At 46.0% G+C, this 15,596-nt stretch overlaps 1 protein-coding gene across 2 annotated transcripts in view; it reads left to right on the top strand.

The window, feature by feature from the left end:
* The window catches only part of TNFAIP8L3 (TNF alpha induced protein 8 like 3), a 40,961-nt gene that overhangs the window by 1,439 nt on the left and 23,926 nt on the right, over positions 1 to 15,596 (top strand). The window lies entirely within an intron of this gene.

The raw sequence follows: 15,596 nt of genomic DNA on the forward strand, positions 1-15,596 counted from the left end.
CTGTGGGCTGGGACCCTTCTGGTACAGACACGAAGCCCCAGATTAGTACCGCCACTTCCCAATGTCAAATCCCGAGTCCTGAGGGTGGAGGACAAGTGGCAGGAGGCACCACCAGGTCAGGCGGGGTTGTCGGAAAGACAGGCCCAGGAGCCGGGCAGGACAGTGCCAGGCGTCCTACGTCTATTACTCCCCTTAATCCTCACAGCACCCAGGGAAGGGGTTATCTCCATTTTACAGAGGCTGTGAGAGGTTAAGTCTCACAGCCCAGGTCTCAGCCAGGAGTAGCCAGGTCTGAGTGCCCTCCTTTTCATTGCATCATACTCGCCAGCCTGTCGTCAGGTGCTGTGGTCAACACCTTTGGGTGAGTGGGAAGGGAAGGGGCTGGCAAAAGGAAAAGTGGCATCACCAGGATGCCTGTGTGAGGATTCCTCTGTGTATGCAAGGACCATCTGCTTTGCGTTAGATTTGTGTGGATATAAGTCATAAACATGAGCCCCTTGTGTGTATCTGTGACTATAAAGCCCTGAGATTTCATTTCACAGGTGTCTTATAGATCTCTTCCCATCATTTAAAAGTTCCAGTGGGTGTTTTATGTGTATCTAAGTATTTTTTCAGAGCTCAAGAGGGTGGTGAATTGACACTGATGCTTTACTCTCTTGAGATCCTAGAAATTAACATTCTTTGTGCTCTCTCTGCCCACAACTCTCCAACTTCTTGATGGAGAGAGGGGAGGAGGATAGGGAGGCTTAGAGGAAGAAGAAAGAAGGAGGAGGCTGGGGAAGTGAGAGAAACCCTGGAATAGTTTGTGCCTAGATGAAAGAGGAGAGAATGAGTTCTTAAGTGCCCTGATGCCTTCTCCCCCCACTCTGCACCAGCACAGTGTCCGTGTATATGTTCATGTCTGTTTGGGTCTCAAGGCCTCTGCACGGCTAATAGCGAATTTTGTCATCTGAAGTCAGCTAGATCGGATGAGGGATGGGGCAGCCAATCTTGTGAGCTGTCACCATTTGTTTATGCCAACCTGTTTTCTACAGTCATTTCTTCTTTCTTTGTGTGCTTGAATCTCACAAGTCGAATTTATTTGAATGTCACAAGCCATTCTGCTAAATGGCATTCAGTCTCACTCATTTTCAGATCCTTAAAGTATTCTCCTTCATAACAAAGCCTTATAATAGGATGCTAATTCATGGCCTTGATTATGGCTGCATCCTGTCCAATGGAACCCCTTGTTGCAACTTCAGTTACAGGTTGAGTGACAGATATGTTATCTGTAGGGGCTGACCTCTTATCCCTGTGGAACGCTTGGCATTCATTTGCGAACCTGTATCTGTGCAAGCCAAGTAGGTGGATGGGTTTGTAAGTGAGAAAGACAGCAGGGTAGGTGGAACCTCTTGGAGTATTTACATGTGTGTCTGTGTGTTCCGCCCTCAAAGGGAGAGGAGATATAAGGGCTGCTTCCTCCTCAATGCCCTTCCCTTCCCCAAGTTATGAAAAAAGCCTTGCCTATAACAAGGACCTTATAAATTTAAAAGCCTAGACCCTAGTACCAGACATTCCTAGGTTTTAATCTCTCCCTGAAAGGCAAGTTACTTAACCTCTCCAGACCTCAGTCTCCCCCTCTGTGGGGTGGGGTGGGAGGGGTTGTACAATAGTACACAAGAGGGTTGTGAGGATTGAATGAAATAACATGAAAATGTTCCTGGTATATAGTAATCATGCTAGCCATTATTTTGGTTTTCACCTGATTGGATTTTATCAGAGTACTACTAAATACTAAACCCCAGAATTAGGCATGTGTAAAATAATTAGTATTGTCATTATTTTCACATTAATATAATTGCCTAAGATTCGTTTTGATTCTGTCCTTTTCATTCTCTGTTCTTTCTCTGGTGTGTGTACAGAATGTATGTGCACCTGCATATAGGTGTGTATGTGTGCTTGTTTTGGGTGTGTGTGTGTGTGTGTGTGTGTGTGTGTGTGTGTTTTAAGTTGCTTCTTCTTTCCCACATTCATCTTCCAGATGAAGACATGAAGATGGAAACATGCATACCTGTGCTTTTCCCAACCCCACCTCCAGTTCCAGGGAAAGCTGTAAGAAGTAGAGAACCCTTTGCTCAGCTCTCCTGCTAACCTGGAGATGTGAGGGGTCCCCTCTGTTGTGCCACTAAACTGGAAGAAGAGGAGGCATCCACCCCTACACTGGGGAACCTTTTCCCTTCAACGTGGTGGGAAACGCAAGACATACTTACCACCCTTCCTTTCACTTCTGCCCATCGCAGTCACCTTCCTGGTCACAAATTGGTAAAGGAGTGGGGCAATCTCTGCTGCCCACTCAGGTTTTCTCCTTTCAGGACACTTTTCCAAAATCTCCCCACCGTGTGGTGTATAGATCTTTCATCCAGCAACACCCGGCGGCCCAGGGGGTGGGGGGAGTGGTGAGATGTGTCTCCATCTGCATCATCTGTTTTTCAGGAAGCACAGGATGCTGCTTCTGTGTCATTCTGCTGCCTGCAGCCCTGCTCTGCCTTTCTGTCATGTTATGGTTCTTCCTATGATCAGAAAAAGAGGCAGGGTTTATGGAATACTGGATTCGTTCCAGAGACCCAACTTGGCAGTCTCTCCTTTGGCAAACCCACCACCAATCTCTCAGGAATTCTAGAACTGGGTGTGTTAACTCAGCAGTGACTGAGAGGCTTTCCTAAGAAGCAGTGAGGAAATAAACATTAGAGATGTCAGCTTTTTCCCTTTCTGGCCCGGAATACCAGGATATTCTACCTAGTTGGGGGAAGAGGAGCCCCTTCCTCCCACAGCTAGCTGGTGTGGGGCAGTCAGGCTCATGGGCGTGCTTGTGGTTGGGTAGGTGGTGTGGAACAGTAGTTCCCTGTGTTGAAGTCAGGGTGTGTCAGGGGAACCTCAAGAGCAAAAAAGAACTGGGAAAATAGCAAGCCCCTAACTCTGCCCCTCCTGAAGCCCCTCCCCTCCCCTAGGTCTTAAGTTTGGCCCTCGTGAACAAAGTGTCAAGGTGTGGGTAAGAATTGATAGGTGGCCAAGGAAAGGCATTCCAGAAGTCAGACACAATCTTGAGCAAAGGCACAGATAAGTAAGGAGGGTATCTACTGGGGAGTAACAGGAAATAAAATGAGTAAGTAGAGGGAGGGCAAATTCCAAGAGGGTCTTAAAAACACGATCCTGATGGATGATTGTGGAGCAGAGAGGTGACAATGAAAGCTGGCTTTTCAGAAGCCAAGTCTGGCAGAGATGAAGTGCAGGCATTGCCTGGGCTTGGGGCCTCAGCTACCAGGTTGTGGTTACATTGGGAGGGGGCGTTAGCACTGAGACGAGGCAGAAGAGGAAGGATTCAAATGGCATCTCAGAGAAACAAACAGCAGAAGTTGGTGACAGATTGTACCAAAGCGGCAAAAGGAGAGGAAGAGTGGAAGGATTCAGTGGCATGTTGAGAAGGGGTGAAGGCAAAACAGCCGAGTGCAACTGCCCTGGAGGCAGGGAAATGTAGGAGCTGGGCTTTCCCCTGCCCTGCACACACAAACACTCCCCAGTGTCCCATCTCTCTATTTTCTTCTGGCACTTGGCAGTGAATTTTTTGGTTAAAAGCTCTTTTCCCCTTTTTCCTGCTGGTGCCTTGTTTGGGGGGATTGTAGGTTTGTGGGTTTGCTGAGCCTCATTGTTCTGCACCGAGCACCTGACACATGAGGCTGTTGAGTGACCTTTGTGGACTGACACACTGATGGGCTGGCCCACCGAGGCCAGGGACTGCCTGGGGATTATGTCCCATTTGGATATTAGTCATATTCCTGTTTCTCGTTCCTGATTGTTGAACTTTTCATGGGTCTCTGCCTCATCCAGACAATGAGATGTGGCTGCCTTGAGGGTAAAGACCTTGTTCTGTGCTTCTTCGTGTTCCCGAGATTTTATGGAAGTAATAAATGAGTATCTTGAGGCACCCCCTGAGAACTTTGCCCTAAAAGGCCAGACCTGCAGCCAGAACCCTGTCCTATAAAGTAGAACTGCCAAAGCTTTCCTTCAGTGTTTGTTTTGTAAATCGAAAAACGATTTTAAGATTTCTTGTGCGCCTGTGTTAGGAATTGTGGGATAATGCAAAAGGAGATAAGGATACAGTCTATCCTGTGCTCCAGGTGTGAAATCCAGTTGGGGAGAGAGGACATGCGCCCATGAAGATGACTTCTGAGCCCCCTCACTCTGGATTAAACCCTCAGGTGCTTCTGTTTCTGTGGTCCCTTGACACCAGCCACTTTCTTTTAGGTATTTTAGGGTTATTCTTTTACATGAATCATCTCCTGTACTCAACTGTTAACTCCCTAAGGGCAAGGGCTGGTTCTTTCTCATTTGCATCACCTCCCCCCACCTATGGGCCCTAAATGCAGTGATAAGTTGTTGGATGGTAGGTGGGTGGATGGATGCATGGATGGTTTTAATAGGTGGTTCCCCAGGAAGCAGACTCTGAGCTGGATATTGGCATGCAGATAATTTATTTGGGACTGCTCTGGAGATCAACACCTGTGGAAGGGAAGGGAGGGGAGCCAGACCTAGCAGAAGGAGAAGCTGAGCTGTGACACAGACCCGACAACACCCTCAGCCAGCCCTGCAGACTGCTCTGAAGCAGGAATGCTCCTACAGAACTATTCTGAGTTGGGGTGAGGGGACCAGGCCTTTTTATTCCAACATGAATCAGCCCCAGGGTGCAGGCCATCCCCAAGAAGGGGTTGTAACATTAGGTGAGGCCATTTCCTTCAGCCGAGGGCTGTTTGAGGGCAGCACCGCTGCTATCTGCTGGAAGTTCTTTTTTCCTGGAGGGAAAACTGGCAGTACATCACAGCATCCACCACAGGCAGCCTCCAAAATTCTTCAGAGATGTTTCATTAGGGACAGCGACCCTGTCTACCAGCAGAGTTCAAGGGGATATTTTTTGAGCTGTAAACTTTATCTAGACCTCTTCAGGGTGGTTTAGATTGCTAGATTAAATTAGACATTTTGTCTAGACCTCATAGCTCTGCACCCAACTGTTCAATCCACATAATCCAGTAGATAGTGGTTGATCATCTGTTTTGTGTTGACTGGCACTGGGTTCCACGGCAGTAAAAAGAAATGGAATTAGATGTGGTCCTGCCCTCAGGAAGTTTGCAGCCACCCAAAACAGTCTATAAAATTGAGTGGCACCAGCAAAAATTATTGTAGGATTTGGAGCATGAGGCAGTCTTTTGTGGTCTGGAGTCCTAGAGGGAAGGCTTCATGGCGTGGATGGGATTTGAGGTGAGCCTTGAAGGGATGAAGGATTTGGATGGGAGGAAACAGTAGCACCCAGGGAAGCAGAGAAGGTGGTGAGGCAGGGAGCCTGTGAAGAACCAGAGCCCTTCTGGAGGACTTACGGGAGAACAGGGTATCATACTCAAAACATAAAATTGGATGTTGTGGTGGCTGTAGCCACCGGGTGCTGGTTGTGTCTGGAGATGGAGAGAGAATGTGTATGAGTGTGTACATGTATAGTTCCATTTCCAACGTTATTCTTCTCTTTTAAAAAAAACGGCACCTGCATTTTCATTTGTCAGCAAAACTAAATTATAGTCGCATTTCCCATTAGCACTTTTCTCTGATTCATTTTCCTCCAGAATTACCATCAGCTCCTATTTGAATTTATATGTAAATCACTATAAGACACTATATAAATAATTTTGTTTTGTGTTTCAGTTCACTTGCCTTCCAATTCTTTTTGTAAATTGCCTGTGTAGGTGGGTGTTTGGTCTGTATTCTATACACGTATAGAAATGAAAAGAATAGAGAAGAAAGATTTTTTAAAATGAGTTTCCTGGAACAACCCAAATCCAAGGAAGCATACGAAGAGAATAAAGATCCTTTTTCCCCCCACGTATATTAAGGCATGCTGGGAATACACACAGACACACACACACACACACACACACACACACGGAGACGCACACCAGAAATGCTCTTTTTAGGCAACTGTGTGGCAAAAATTCTGAAGCTACTTCAGAACAATCTTCACGTTCATATTGGGTTTCCCAAACATCATCGCCTGAGAATAGATTTGAGCCCGTTTGTGGAAAATCTACTAGCGTACAGACTATAAAAATGGAAAGCTTGGCAGCACAGAAAGTGCTAGACACACCCTAATAGAAACCAGTATTTTGTAACTTGGTTCCTGGGGAAAAAGGAGACACTTCGGCCGTGTCCAAATATTGCTTTAAACTTAAAAAACCACAGGGGCAGCCACTAGCTTCTAGGTTCTTTTATAAAAAGTAAAATATGCTTTCTGGGAAACTGTTCTAGCCCCTGAAAGGAAGCATTTTAACGATAAGTGACTTTATGGAGACTTCCAATTTCTATTTTTATGGTAGAGGCATTCAGTTTCACGTGAGGGATGGAATTCTGAAAAGGCTGTTGCAGGTACGCACACATGTCCCACATTCCAGATTTGGGACCTGTGTGTTATGCCAGGAAGGTGAACAGATATTTCAGATATTTTGTCATAGAGTATAGGAGGGAGGTGACGGGGGCCTCTTGGGGGCAGACCTCTGCAGCAGCTCTTTCTTACTGTAGCTTTACTGAATGAGTCTTATTTGGATAAGACAGAGGAAGTCAGGGAGAGAAGACTGGGATTGAGGGCTACAGGGTGAAAGAAGCTAGGCTTTAAGAAATTGTGGCAAATACTAAACAAAAAGAGAAACTGTGATGATGGTCTTTGTCCATCCGGAGTCCAGCCTCAGAGGGCAGATACTGAATGTAAAAATATTAGTGATAATGGCTACTGTTTATTAAGCACTCACCATGTTAACGACGGAGTTGACTTACAATAGCCCTCTGGTCTAGGAACTATAAATAGCCCCATTTTAGAGATCAGGAAGCTGAGGCACAGAGAGGTTACACAACTTGCTCAGGATCATGTGGCTCATTAGTGAGTATGAAGCCAGTCTAGCTCCAAAGACTCTGCCCTTGTGTCAGGTAAACTGTGTAGTTAGGTTGGTGGTTGCCATTGGACTGCTTTGCATCTCCACGCTTCTTCAGAACCCTGACTTTCAGGCTCCCTCTGCCAGGGTAGGGTACTCTGGTCTCCAGAAGGCTCTCTTTTAAGCTGCAGACATTACAGCATTAGCCTGCTTAACCACGGGCAAGGATCGGCTGGCACAGGCTGCGGAACAAAGGGCTGGGGGTGGGTGGTTGAGGGAGGGAGGCTGGGGAGAGTCGGCACAAAACTACTGCCCGGGAGAGAAGGCCCTGGGAGCCCCGCATCTCCAAGGTCCTGGGGACCTGGTGGGTGGTGAATGTGGCAACGGCCGAGAGGAAGGAATGAAAAGCAGAGTTAAAAGTGCCAAAGAGAAATGTCCCTTTTCTCAGCGTGTCCTTAAACTGAGTCTTAAGCCTTTTTTTCCCCACCCCAACATTTAGAATCATTTCAGGTGTAGAATCCATAGGAGTTGGATTCAAGGGGGAGAGAAAACTCAAAGATAAGACCACCACCTAGCAAAGAGGACCTGAGATTCGGAGCTAGATGACTTTAGTTTTTGGATTTCCAGACCTATGTTAGTTATTTCTTTTTACTAACGTATTTTTTCAGATCAAAGGAATGCAAGCTTATCGTAGAATAGGTGAAAACAGTACAAGGAAGAAAATTAAATTGAGCCCTAAGAAAGGATGTCCTTTTCCAAAGGAAAGAGTATAGTCCAAAAGCAATCCTGAAAAGAAGCAAGGGTTTTATTTGGGATTTTATAAGAGAACAAGAGCACCCACACACACACACACACACACATGCACACACACACACTAAATGTTTATCTGGGAATACTAAAAACATCTGGTTGCACTGCCAGGCAGTGTCAGAACCAAAACCAGAGACCATATCTTCTGGCTCCTCTGTTCTTCCCCAAAACAAATGTAATAATAAATTTTTTAAATTATCAGTCTGCCTTATTGAATGCTACTTCATGTCCAGAGTTGTTCTGGGTTTGGGGATATCAACATGCTTTTACTTTTTTTTTTTTTTTTTTAATACTTGAGAGGCATTTGATAGGCTCTAGAGATGCCCACTAACAATTGCAAAGATTGATTTACTTTGATCTAAGATAGCTATCAGTGTCAAGAATAGATTTATTGGCCTCAAGTTGCCCAATTCTGTGTTATCTTTGTTTAGACTGATTTTTTTTTTTTTTTCTTATTGTAAGAAAATGGGAAGATCCATTCATCTGTGTTAGGCCTCTCTACCCTTAGGATTTAACTTCATAATTAATTCACTGATTCAGTCTCTATCAAGCAACACTAGCAGAGCTAAGTTTATACAGGGGTAAATTTTAGAAAGCTGAGAGGAGTATCTGGTGGGAATTAATCTGGCTTTTCTTGACTTTTTTTCACCCTTTGATGTCTCTGACTGTATATAACTCTGGCTTTTCTGCACCTTCCCTCAACTGCTCTTCCTGTGTCCCTCACTGACATCTCGCTTCCTACCTGTGTCCCCCAAGGCCGAGCCCTTGGCCTTGACCTTTTCTGAAAACATAGTTTCATTTAGAAAGACCATCCATTCTTACGGCATGAAGCTAGAGATTCCCAAAGTCCCGCATCCTGCCCGGCCTCTCTCCCAAGCAAGAATCCTGCCTTTCCAGCAGCCCCTGGGCCTCTCCTCCTGACTGTCCAAAAGATACCTCCACTCACCTCCTCAAAATCCACGCCCACCTTCTGTTCCTCACCTCTTCCTCCCTCTGCTGATGTCCTTGACAGCCACCAAGTCAGAGTTAAACAACAGTGAAATCATAAAATCAATGAAATGTCCGGCGCACATCACCTCATAGCAAAACCACGGCATGGTTCACAGGCAAAGAAACAGATTCAGAGATTGTTACCCCAAATCACATAGTAATTGCTGGATTTTCATTATTTAAAACTGCCAAAAGAAAAAAACACAAAAAGGCAGAAACAAGCCTAATAGCTAAGCTAAATAAATATTTAGGTTAGATATTTAGGTTAAATATTCAATGAAATATTTGTTGAATGATTAAATACATAATGACATTTTCACATAGTGGAATCTTATTCAACTGTTAAGAAAGATTAATTTGAAGAGCATTTAATGATATAGGGAAATGCTCACATTATAATGCTGTGTAAAGAAAACTTGATAATCTCTAACCTCAATTTTGCTATATACATGTATATACACATATGTAAATGTGTATATGTATTTATATACATACATATATGTACATATATTCCTTTTTGCATAGAGAAGGGGAGAAACCCCCCTTACATTCACATATATAAACACCCAAAACATTTTACTACTAGAACAAAATAAACCACTCTTGGTGATGAGATTATAGGTTATTTTAATTTCCTTCTTTATACTTTTATTCCAGATTTTTCCTCAATGACCATCTATAACTGGCAGCAGAAATATTATTTTAAAAACAATAGCCAAATGAGATCCTGTGGCCTATTCCACTGCTCATCCTTGACTTTTCTGCAGCTTTGTCCCCAATCCCTCCATCCTCTTCCTTGAAACTCCTTTCATCTCCCCATTTTCCCATGTGCCTCTTCCACCCTCAGACCAGTCCCCCCAGGCCCCTTCTCACTAGTGGGAGCGGAATCCCGGCTTCTCTCCTCTGCCCTCTTCCTGCTCACTCATTGCCCTGGCTCCGGCTGTCCCTTCTCTCATAGCTCCACACCATAACCACCGAGTCCTCTGTGCCCGCCTGGCCTGGCCCTCGTGAGCCCTCACACCTTGGAGGAGAAGTGTAGACAGACAGGGTGGGAAATGAGCCCATGCATCTGAGGCCTGCGGATGGGACACGGGCACTGGGGCTCTTGCGGGCTAAACGAAGTCTGGGGTGAGCCATGATCACTCACCACTCGGACATCCAGCACCCTCACTCCTGCCATGACTTTCTCCATCCCTGACCCACATCCCAATTAGGAGTGACTTTCACTTTCCACTTTCTTCATTTGTACATTGATTTTGTGTCTTTGTTGCTTTGCAATTAGAGAGAAAAAAAAGGATCTATGTCTGTTATAACAGGATCATTAGCTTTTAGGAGGTATTGGTCTCCTCTTCCCTTCCAAAAAATATTAATTATTGAGGAATTGTATGATATTAAATATAACGTGTATCTGTTTCTAAAGGAAATAGAAATTTAATTGAGGATTTCTTGCACACCTTGAAGCTGAAAATAAGGAAGAATGCCATGGTCCCAGTGTTCTTACTGCCACCCTACCCCAATACCTCCCTACTCTGCCCATCAGATAGAGACAGCCCTGTCAGTCCGAAAGCCCAGGCATGCAGGTGTCCTGGTAGCTTGCAAGAAGCACAAGTGTTCACCCTTCACACTAATATTTATCAGAATTTAACCCGGTTTTAAATCAGCCCCGACCACTCTTTTTTGTTTGTTTGTTTTTGTTTTTGTTTTTTTGTTTTGTTTTGTTTTGTTTTGTTTGTATTAAATTCAGTTTTATTGAAATACATTCACACGCCATACAATCATCCATGGTATACAATCCACTGTCCACAGTATGATAACATAGTTATGCGTTCATCACCACAGTCTATCTCTGAACATTTTCCTTACATCAGAAAGAACCAGAACAAGAATAAAAAAGTAAAAGTGAAAAAAGAACACCCAAATCATCCCCCCATCCCACCCCATTTGTCCTTTAGTTTTTATCCCCATTTTTCTACTCATCCATACACTAGATAAAGGGGGTGTGATCCACAAGGTCTTCACAATCACACTGTCACCCCTTGTAATCTACATTATTATATAATTGTCTTCAGGAGTCCAGACTGCTGGGTTGGAGTTTGGTAGTTTCAGGTATTTACTTCTAGCTATTCCAATACATTAAAACCTAAGACGTGTTATCTATATAGTGCATAAGAATGTCCACCAGAGTGACCTCTCAACTCCATTTGAAATCTCTCAGCCACTGAAACTATTTTGTCTCATTTTGCATCCCCCTTTTGGTCAAGAAGATACTCTGAGTCCCACGATGCCGGGTCCAGATTCATCCCCAGGAGTCATATTCTGCATTGCCAGGGAGATTTACAACCCTGGGAGTCGAGTCCCACGTAGGGGGGAGGGCAGCGAGTTCACCTGTCGAGATGGCTCAGTTAGAGAGAGAGAGGGCCACATCTGAGCAACAAAGAGGTACTCAGGGGGAGACTCTCAGGCACCATTACATGCAAGTTTAGCCTCTCCTTTGCAGTAACGAGCTTCATAAGGGCAAGTCCCACAATCGAGGGCTCAGCACATCAAACCGCCAGTCCCAACGTTTGTGACAACATCAACACCAGTCCAGGTGAGGAAGTCCAGCACTTCTGCACCTTCCCCCAGATCCTCAGCCCCAACCACTCTTAATGACTGATATCCCTTATCAGCCAGGATTTTGTCTCTTTCCTTTCTTAGTTTGTATTATGAAAATGATTTATTTTTACCCCACCAGATATAAAATTATATATTGACTATGCATTTTCAACCCTTCCAGAAAACTTCCTCCTTCCATTAAAAATAAATCAGTTTTCTTAGTTTCACGTGGAAAGCAGAATCAGGTCCCTTATTAAGCAGCCATATCTCATTAATAATTGTAAACAAGTGAATATGACCACACTGTGATTTTTAAAGGAGAGATTAGAGAATATGAGGGGCAGAACGATCAAGATAGGAGGAATTCTTGCAGAAAGCTTGCGTTCTGCTGAGAATGACAGATGAGAAGTGCGGTATGCACACAGGTATTATCTGCCAGAGAGCTGTTACCAGCCACCCCTGCCCAGGAGGGAGGTCAGTGACGGGCTGAGGCTTGGGGATGGGGTGAGGAGTTCGGCTTCCAATCATGCTTGTTTTTTTGGGTTTTGTTGTTGAAAAACAAACATCTCCACATAAAAATAGCTCTGTCTGATTGTCATAACCCAATGAGAGTGGCTGAGGTCTGAGCAGAGTATGAATTGGGGTAAAGGTTGGTGGTAATTAGGGGTTCAGGCTATAAAATAGGCAGAATCAAGGCCAGACAAGTGCTATCAGCAGCTGTTCAGATCGTTAGGAAGTCAGGGCTCCCGTGGCTGGGAAGTGGAGGGGCAGGGGTGCCACAGGACCAGGCCCACTCTCTTGAGAGCCACTTGCCCTGCAGCCACTCTGCCAGTCATTGCTGCCCTAGCCTTCTTAGGCCCCTCCACCTGGACAGTAGCCCCTCTTAACCTTACACTTCCAGAAAAGCTGGAACTATCACGCTCACCCCCATAGCCCAAAAGCAACTCCTCCTCATGACTTCTCCCCTATCCTCCCCATCTCCCTGGTCCCAGCCCTGTGCTTATCCTTAATGCCTGCCCTTCCGCTCAGCATCTCACACCCATTGCCCCTCTCCATTTCCTCTGCCTTGGGCCCCCACCCACCTCCACATGCCCACCTGGGCACTAGAGGGCCTGGGTCCTGTGGCTGTGCCTGGAGACTGATCATGAAGCAAAGACCTTAATAGCTTTCAGAGAGAAAAAAAATCAGGCTGTTATGCAGGTACTAGCTTTCTAAATAGCAACACTGAGAACTACTCAACAGTGGCGCCGTGGTTTTGAATTCTCAAGGCAAATGATTTCCAACATAGAGTTCTGAACCCAGACAAAGCACCACCAATTAAGTGTACAGATGTAATAAAGTAAGTAGGACATGTAAAATCTCAAAAAAATTTGTCTTACCACCACCCCTTTCTTAGGGAGCTTCTGGAAGGGGTTGATAAACAGAGGCCCTTTAAGGTGGCCTGCCAACCCTTGTGCTGGACAGTGTGGGCCCCAATGGGGCAGCAAGTGAAAAAGAGGAAACCATGAGATCCCAGAAACAGGAGAGAAGGGATGGGTGGTGAAAGGAGATCCCAGGATGACAGCCTGTGTCAGACATAGAAGGAAAGGCACCCAGCTTCGAGCCGAGGGACAGAGGGCTCCCAGGGGGTCTCCAGGAAAAAATACTGACATTGTAGATTAGTTGACATTTTTGAACTGAATGCAAAGAACTGTACATTCTGGAAGAGTACACTTCAGGGATAAATTAGCGCTAACTAAATTGCTAACTAACCAAAAGAAAAACAAAGCAATGTTTAACTCTTGGGAAAATAAGATGAGTGAGAAAGGAAATCCAGCCACAGAGGACATTGAACCATTGAACACTACATGACTCAGCTATGAATGATATCTAAAACATAGAAATGTACTCACCGAGGTTTGATTTAACTGAAAATTGAAATACAACTAAATTGGAAAGTAGAAGGAGAAATGAATGGGGAAGATAGCTACCTCCTTACCTTCCATAGTAGGAAGCTAAAAGTGAATAAAATCAAGAACTAACAGTATGAGCATGTAATTTAAATATATGGAGGTAATTACTAGTGGAATCAGTTAAGAGAGTTGAAAGCATTTTGCCTTTAAGGAGCCGTCATCAGAGGTGGGCCAGAGGATGCTGTGTTTTGTTACAAGCCTTACAGAATGGTTCCACTTTTAAAATAATGTAACATTTGTTACTTTGAAAATATTTTTTTCACTTAACAAAATAAGAGTGACTGGTCAGCCCAGGAAGTGATGTCGTGGCGGCTCAGTGGGGGCATCTGGGACCCCGAGGTAGAGGCAGCAGGCTTCAGTGTCCCGAGCCCAGGCCATCTCCGGTAATCATTATTGCCCCTGACAAAAGCATAAATACATTTCAATAAAATGTCAACACTGACAGCTATTTATTCATGCAGTGAGTGTTACCTGTGCTTCTTTCCCTGGCTGGAGTTGCCAGGATGAATAAACCATGACTCCTGCCCTCAAGAAGTCCATGGACAGCTGAGAGATACAGTGACTCATCCAGCCAGTGGACGATTGCTCTACACCATGATAAGAATATACTAGAGGGAAAAGTGATTGCAGAGAGAAGTAACCTGGAGGTCAGAAGTCCTTCTGGAGGTGACTCCTCAGTGAGCCCTGGAGATTGAGGAGAAATTAGGTAGGCAGTGGGGTGGGTGGGGGTGGGGGGTGTCCAAGTCCAGAGAACAGAATGTGCAAAGCTGCAGAGGGGACCCGGGCACCAGAGAGCCTGGTACATGTGAGACCTGCCCATGGCCGAGAGTCGGGAGCTCGGAGTGTGTAGGAGATGCAGGTGGAGAGGTAAGCAGAGGCCTCATCTTGAAGGTTCTGGAAAGCTAGTAGAGCTTCTTCCTGGAGGAGTGGCGGCATCAAAGCCTGCACTCAGGACAGTGTGAAAAGCAGAGTGGAAGCTGGGGTAGAGAGCAAGGAGACATACAGTAGGTAGTCCAGGTGAGAAATGAGGAGGGTCTGTACTGAGATGGTGTCAGAGAGGCAGAGAAAGGCAGAGGCATTTGAAGAAGTTAAGGAGGCTGAATCGACAGTCTGATGCCCCGTTAGATGTGGGAGTTGAGGGAGAGAAATAAAGCAAGGGTGGCTCCCAGGTTTGTGTCTGCGTTCTAGGCAGGCAACAGAGCCAAGTATAACACAAGGAGGGGAGCTTGAGGGGAGTGGAAAAAGGAGACGAGTGAAGGCCTGAACATGTGAGTGTGAGGGGTCTGTGGCATCTAGGTGGAGGGCAGGTCTTGGGGAACGAGTTTGGGAGGGATCAGCACATGGGGAAGGGGCGACAGCTCACGCTCAGCAAGAGTGTGTGGCCAGAGAGAGGAGGACCCTGGTACATTCTTACTTAAAGCCTGGGCAGAGGAGAAGAAGACATGGCAGTGGCTGAAAAGGAGCAAGCAGAGGAGGAGAGGAGAACCAGGAAAGCAGAGACTGAGGGAGGGTCCCGTGCTGCTAGAGGTCAGGAGAGTGAAAGACTGACAAGTGTGTGTCAGGGAGTGCCGAGTTGGGCCTTACAGGATGGCTAGCATATTGGGCACACCCATGAATAGCCTGCAGAGCCCCTCAAATGCTGTGACAACCAAGAATACCCTCCCGTGTTTCCAGTCACTTCTCAGGGACAAATGGAAGATCATTTGGTGACCTTGGTGAGGGCAGTGGCAACTGAATTTGGAGTGAAAGAAAGAGAAGAACAGAACCACAGCTCCTCTTCCTAATAAGGCCTCTCCACCCTCAGGCCTCTAGCTGTGCCCCGGGGCCCTCCTCTCCTCAATCCCCAGCCCCTCACTCTTCCCCATGATGTCACTTCCTGTGCTGGCCAGTCACTGTTTATTTTGGGGGGTTTAAATTTATTATTGAGCTCCTACTATACACCAGGGATACTGCAGGGAACACAGTGGTTACTGAAGCCCGGTGGGAGGGGAGCTCCTTGAATAGGCCTGGGTGTGGATAGAGGGGGTTCGGGGGAGGAGTGGGAGGGAGGACAGCAGGGGGTGCTTGGATCTGGGGAGAAGACACACAGCAAAATGGGGTGTGACTAGGGAAAGGATGAACCCTCTTCTCTTTGGGGTGGCAAGATGGGGTGACAGGGATGCAAGGCCTAGTGGGAAGACCTGACCTTGAGGTTTCAGACCCAACTCCAGCATGGAGCTGCGTCAGCACAGGGCGGCTGAGGCCCCACATGGGGCCAGGGCTTGGTGATGCTGGGCGGCCCCTGCTCGCTCTGTGGGCCCTGAGGCCA

This window comes from Choloepus didactylus, chromosome 4 (genome assembly GCF_015220235.1).
Source record: "Choloepus didactylus isolate mChoDid1 chromosome 4, mChoDid1.pri, whole genome shotgun sequence".
Taxonomy (NCBI): domain Eukaryota; kingdom Metazoa; phylum Chordata; class Mammalia; order Pilosa; family Megalonychidae; genus Choloepus; species Choloepus didactylus.